The 6000-nt window shown below is 35.5% G+C and overlaps 1 pseudogene; it reads right to left on the bottom strand.

Moving 5' to 3' along the window:
* The window catches only part of LOC107694348 (gamma-aminobutyric acid type B receptor subunit 1-like), a 128133-nt pseudogene that overhangs the window by 17502 nt on the left and 104631 nt on the right, over positions 1 to 6000 (bottom strand).

Here is a 6000-nt window from a genome sequence, read left to right as displayed (position 1 = left end):
AGAGAGAGAGAAAGAGAAAGAGAGAGAGAGAGAGAGAGAGAGAGAGAGAGCTCTTCACAGGGGCTCGTGACAAGCTCCTCTCCACCACTAGCTGGACGTTCATGAATGCTCAATAATAGGCATTATGTACTTATCCTGAAAATACCTTTCTCCTCTGTCTTTATCTCTATCTTTTCCTTATTTTAGTTATTATGGCTGCTGTGCATTTGTGTGATTGGTGATGTGAGGTCTGCACTTCAAAACATCACTTTCTTAATATTTTTGTTTAGTCTTTCTGTAAAATATTGAAACATCCTTAAAATAAGATACATTTAATTGAGAAAACAAATTAAGATAACACTTTTTTCATTTTTTAAGCATAAATCCATCACAATTTAGTGAAGTATATGTACAGAATCATAAAAAATGTAAGAAAAATAACCTTTGTTCAAGATACTCTACATTAGTTAACAAGAACTAACAATGATAACTATTTGCATAGCTTTTATTAACTCTTAGTTATTGGTAATTTTAACATTTATTGATAAATTTAATGCACTGTGAGCTAAAATGAACAATAAACAACTGTATATGTATGTGCTAACCCATGATTAATGAATGCTGCAAAAATATCTTGCTCATTGTTAACTGGTGTTAACTAATACAAATGGGACCTTATTGTAAAGCGTTACAAAAAAATCAAACATAACGACTGTAAATGATCTTGTGGTGATGGAGTGACTGCTGGCACATGAGGCTGTACGGAGGGCTCATCGAGCTGTGCTGTATGATAAATGTGCTGTTTAAGGATGCTCAAGGACAACGGGGGACCCATCTCTATGAGATCAGACAGAGAGACGGTGGCTAAGCCAGAGAGGCAGTGGAAGTGAGATGGAGATCTAAAGATGATAACAGAGAGAGGAACGAGATACATACTTTATAAAGAACAATAATTCCACTATGATATATTGATCATTCCAGCGGCGTACTGAAAGCCCTTGACATGACAAGTCAAGAGTAAATCCCTATGAGGGTTTAAAAGGACAGATAGTTTGTCTTGAAACACCTCAAATTAACCTCACGCAGTCTTATTTTAGTACCACTTAGACACTATTATATGTTTTTAGTAATATTTTTAATTATTTTTTTTTTCCGTGTTCATGTTAATATTAGTTATGGAAATCAACTAAGATTTTAGTTGTGTTAGCAATAATAACTCTGGTTCTCTACTCACCTTTCTCTTGTCTTTCTTCTCATCCTTCTTTGTGAACACCGTGTGAACCCACCAGATCTTTGTGAACATACTCCCATAAGCCAAACTGAAGCCAAGTCCAAGCAGCCACAAGCGGAACTAGAAAAACAATTAAAAAAAAGCCAATATTTCAGTGTTTAACTTTAAAAGACTTCAAAGTACAAGTACTGAAATATAATAAGGATGCACCAATATTAAAATTATTGCCAGTATTGATCAGCTTATAATTATTCTAATGTTATGGGAGATAAACAATAAATGCCCAATATTAAAATCCTACAAATTCTAAAATTCGAATTTTATTGTATTTGTATTGTATTTATTGTATTTTGCCATTTCACAACATTATAATGTACAACATGAAAAATTCAGTGTTATTAAATTCGTTTTAGTTATTTTAAAGATTACGTTTAAGTGTTGCCAAAGGTGAATTAAATGTAAAAATAGGAAAAAAGTTTAAACTAAAACTTTAATAAAAGTGCATTTATTAAAATTAAACTGCAAAAACAGCTCGTTCTATTCTTCAGGTTTTGCTAAGATGCTGTTACAGAACAAAACAAGCCTGTGACCTATGAGTAAGTGTAAGCGAAGAGGGCATATATATAGATGTCTGAAAGCAAGGCAGTGAAACAAGTCTGTTTAATAGTTAAGGGTCTGAGAGAGGGTGAAAAATGGTCATGAAAAACTAAATAATTCATATTTTTTGATGCAAGAAACCTTGACTAACATTATTAGTGCACCTCAGGGAAAAAAAAAATAAAATGAAGAAAAAAAACTCCCCGATATGTCTCCTTAAAGCCCTTCTGAAGAAGAGTGTTCAGGGAGGTTTTATAAACTCAATTACTAGTACTATAAATAACATCAATATAAATGACAAAACGGTGTCACCCAGAATGCCTCAGCGCTTACCTGACAGACCACAGGAAACTGAGAGTTGCGTACATGCAGTCCGTCAATTCCCAGAGGAAAAACTGCAGCCAGAGCCATCATACAGCCCACTGCCGTCATGTTATTCAGGTATGGCTGGGAGTTTTGAATGTACCTTTACATATAGACATACATACTGCTGAATTTGCAAAAAAGTGTATGTTCAAAAAACAGGTTCATACATTGAACAGATGCTAATGTAGTGCCTGCCATATACTGTGATATATATAGCTTAGAATGATTACCACATGCATATTTTATATAATACGGTGTTCCATGGTATGTTTTGGTCATTTTTGTTAGCATAGTGAACTCTGATTCAGCTCATTTAGTTAATCTCTCACAGTGGAATAGGACTTACACTCCTCTGTCTTTTTATCACACAAAGATTCATAGACGTGCTCACACATTTACTCACATGCATGATGAGATTTGTAAGTGTTCAGGGTATTAGCTTAAGCTGTCTGCTGAGAAAATCTTGTTGAAAGTCTAAGTGTCACTAAGATAAAAAGACTGAAACACCAAACATTAGTCTGAATGTGTCGGTGGAGTTTGAATATGTGTGAAATGCTATCGCTATTCGTAATGCATTAGCCTGTTTGAAACCCGCGTGTTTCTACACACACAGAATGCATAAGTATATGAATGAGACCCTTGGAAACACCAGCTAATTGTATGCATGTATCACTCTGTCCTCTGCACTGAACTCAAACGTGAGTACGCAATATAAATGAACACATGCCTGCAGGCAGGAGCGTATACTTCCATCCACAAAGCGGAGCGAGGAGTGGAGCGGCGTGATTTTGCCTGGAGCTAGGAGTGGATTTTTGGAAAGTCGGAGCGTTGAGGTCTTCACTTGCTCCGCTCCCGCTCCGTCACGAGCACAAATTGTGCCAACTCACGCATTAAACATAATTAGTTCGCTTGACAGATATGTGAATCACATATGAAGGTTAAAATGGCGATGGACGAGTACGGGAGGTTAAAGCATGTTGTAAGTTGTACAGTTTATTAATGTCCGCTCGAAACTAATGTGCTGATACATTGCCACACACGGACAGAACACACAAGCTCGCACATAATGTACAGATCGGTGAGTACGCAATATAAATGAACACATGCCTGCAGGCAGGAGCGTATACTTCCATCCACAACTAAACATACCTGACGTTGCTGTTGTAGATGTTAAAGGTGAGGCAAACGATCCCCATTAAAATGCCCAAGCCAGCGAAAACAGACACCGAGACGAAGAGTTTTTGTGACAGATATCTGAACTTCTGAATCACCACCGTCTGGTCAGCAGGTGGATCAGAGCCTGGAGAGAGAAATTAGGATTTTTAGTATTAGATTATTTTATACACTATTACATTGAAACAATTTGGCAATACTTTCATGAATAACATTAAAAACATTATTAGAGGTTCTAGCTATTTAGTCTTTCTAAATAAGGGCTTTTGGAAGAAGGGGAAGGAGACTGAAGCAGGTATTTATATATATATATATATACAGTGGGTACGGAAAGACGAGTTATCTCGTCTTTTAGAAGACAACGCTTCCCCGCCAAAGACGAGTTTTTACGGCTTTTCGTGTTTTCACTGTTATACACTAGGGGGCGCTATTACACATCTTCTGAACGAGTACAAAACCTCCTGAACAAAAATCAACAAAATTGCTGGCGGTGGCTGCCAACTTTTTTCAAAAATGCTGGCGGGGAAAGAGTTAAGTTAAGCAGTCATTTAACATGGACTTGGGCTAATTGTAGTGTTCCAATAAACCATGTTAAAACTATTCTTCTAGTATTATGCATTTATTTTTCGTTTAATATAACTTCTAAACAGAACTTTGATTTTTCAAGCATAGTGAAATAATTTAGTCGCGGAGCGGTGTTTCTGATCAGTGGAGCGAGGAGTGGAGCGGGAAATGGTGAACTCGGAACGGAGCTGGAGCGGAGTGATTATTAAATGCTCGGAGCGCGGAGGGGAAATTGTTGCCGCTCCACTCCGCTCACATACTCTGATACACACACACACACACACACACACACATACACAAATTGCATGCATGTAAACTGCCAATATGTAAAGTAGAGTGTTATTGTTTTTAACACAACTATTAAAAATTATTTTTGTTAATGTAAAAATTGCATCAAATAAAAATAAATATTAAAAATATTAAAAATTACAAAAGCACATAACAACATTACAAAAAAACCTACACTAAAACTACAAACCGAAAATATAATAAAGCTAATTTCAAATTATAAACACTATAAAAGCATGCATAGGAACTGCTAATCTGTTAAGATCAGTGTTATGGTTAACTAAAATGAAAAACAATTTAAAATTATTTTTGTTAATTTAAATAAAGCTGAAATAAAATAAAATACAAAAATTACATGAGAAAAAATGAATGAAATGTTGCCTAAGCCACTAACCGAAAGAAAATAATTTTAAATTTAAGTACTAAAATTACTACAGCTAAAACTGATATAAAAATAATAAATTAAAATAAATTAAAGCTAAACAGAGTATTAATAATTATCAGGGTTCAAGCACTTTAAGGCATTTAAACATATATGAAAAAAGATATTACATATTATTTAGCAAGCCTCTAATCACCAATAATCACGAATAAATCAATTATTTAAAAAAGCATTTTTGGAAAATCCAGGTAACTTATATAAATATAATTTTTTTTAAATGTTTACGACTGTTATAGCACCACCTATGGTCCGATCTCCATAAAACTTTGCATGCTTGTTTAGAATCATCTGTTGCATGTGCTCACCTAATTTCATAAATTTTTGAGTTTTTGTTTAGGATTTATAGGTTTTTGGACACGCATCTTTTAAAAATTTAAAGGGGTCATATGATGCGATTTCAAGTTTTCCTTTCTCTTTGGAGTGTTACAAGCTGTTCATGAATAGATAAGATCCCTAAAGTTGCAAAGACTAAAGTCTCAAACCCAAAGAGATATTCTTTATAAAAGTTAAGACTCGTCCACACCCTCCTAAAATGCCTCGTTTAAACACGCCCCCACAAGTCTACGTCACGATGTGGGAATATTTGCATAACGCCGCCCAAATGTTCTTTAACCTTAAACCGCATAAACACATTTCATTACACCAAATACACAAAATAATGTTATTTTTTAGCAACGTCATATGGCCCCTTTAATTTAATGCTGTATATTGATCAGCAGACGATGTTAAATCCATTTACGAGATACATATCTGAGGCAAAATGCATTGTTGGTCGGCGCCACCTAGCGTGCAGGCGTGAATTAGCAAAAGGTGAACAATCGTTTCGCGTTCAGTGTGAAAGCACCGTTCGTCGGCGATTCGCCTCACTTTTTTGCATCGCGCTCAGTGTGGAAAGGCCATTACATTGTTTGGCGAAAATATCTCTTTCCATTCAAGAGTTATAAGTGTTTCAGTAAAAGTGGCTCCACACCTTATGAACAGTTTGGCGTGCCGTTGCAACGGTGAGTTGAAAGTAAAAATTTTGGGATAATTATTGATATTCACTCTCCAAAGAATATTCCTGCACTGGTTTGGTTCAGATCGGGTGAAACACCTAGGACTAGTTTGCAAATGTAAGGTTTTTCAAAAAAATCCAAAATACCCCAAAATTTTGCCCGGGTGATGATCGAATCCGAGGCATATGTTTTGCACTTAAAGTACACAAACAGTAGTATAGTAAAAACACAAGCAGTTCAGTAAAAACTAGGGCTGTCAGCGTAAACGCGTTAACGCATGCGATTAATTCAAAACCCTTAACGCATTAAAATAATTAACGCAATTAAAGAAAAATTACTGAAACACAATTTCTATTCTAAACCTT

This window comes from Sinocyclocheilus anshuiensis, unplaced genomic scaffold, assembly GCF_001515605.1.
Source record: "Sinocyclocheilus anshuiensis isolate Anshui unplaced genomic scaffold, SAMN03320099.WGS_v1.1 scaffold1240, whole genome shotgun sequence".
In the NCBI taxonomy this organism is placed as follows: Eukaryota; Metazoa; Chordata; class Actinopteri; order Cypriniformes; family Cyprinidae; genus Sinocyclocheilus; species Sinocyclocheilus anshuiensis.
Note: the sequence above shows the minus strand (reverse complement) of the source record. Positions and strands in the feature narration are given on the sequence as shown.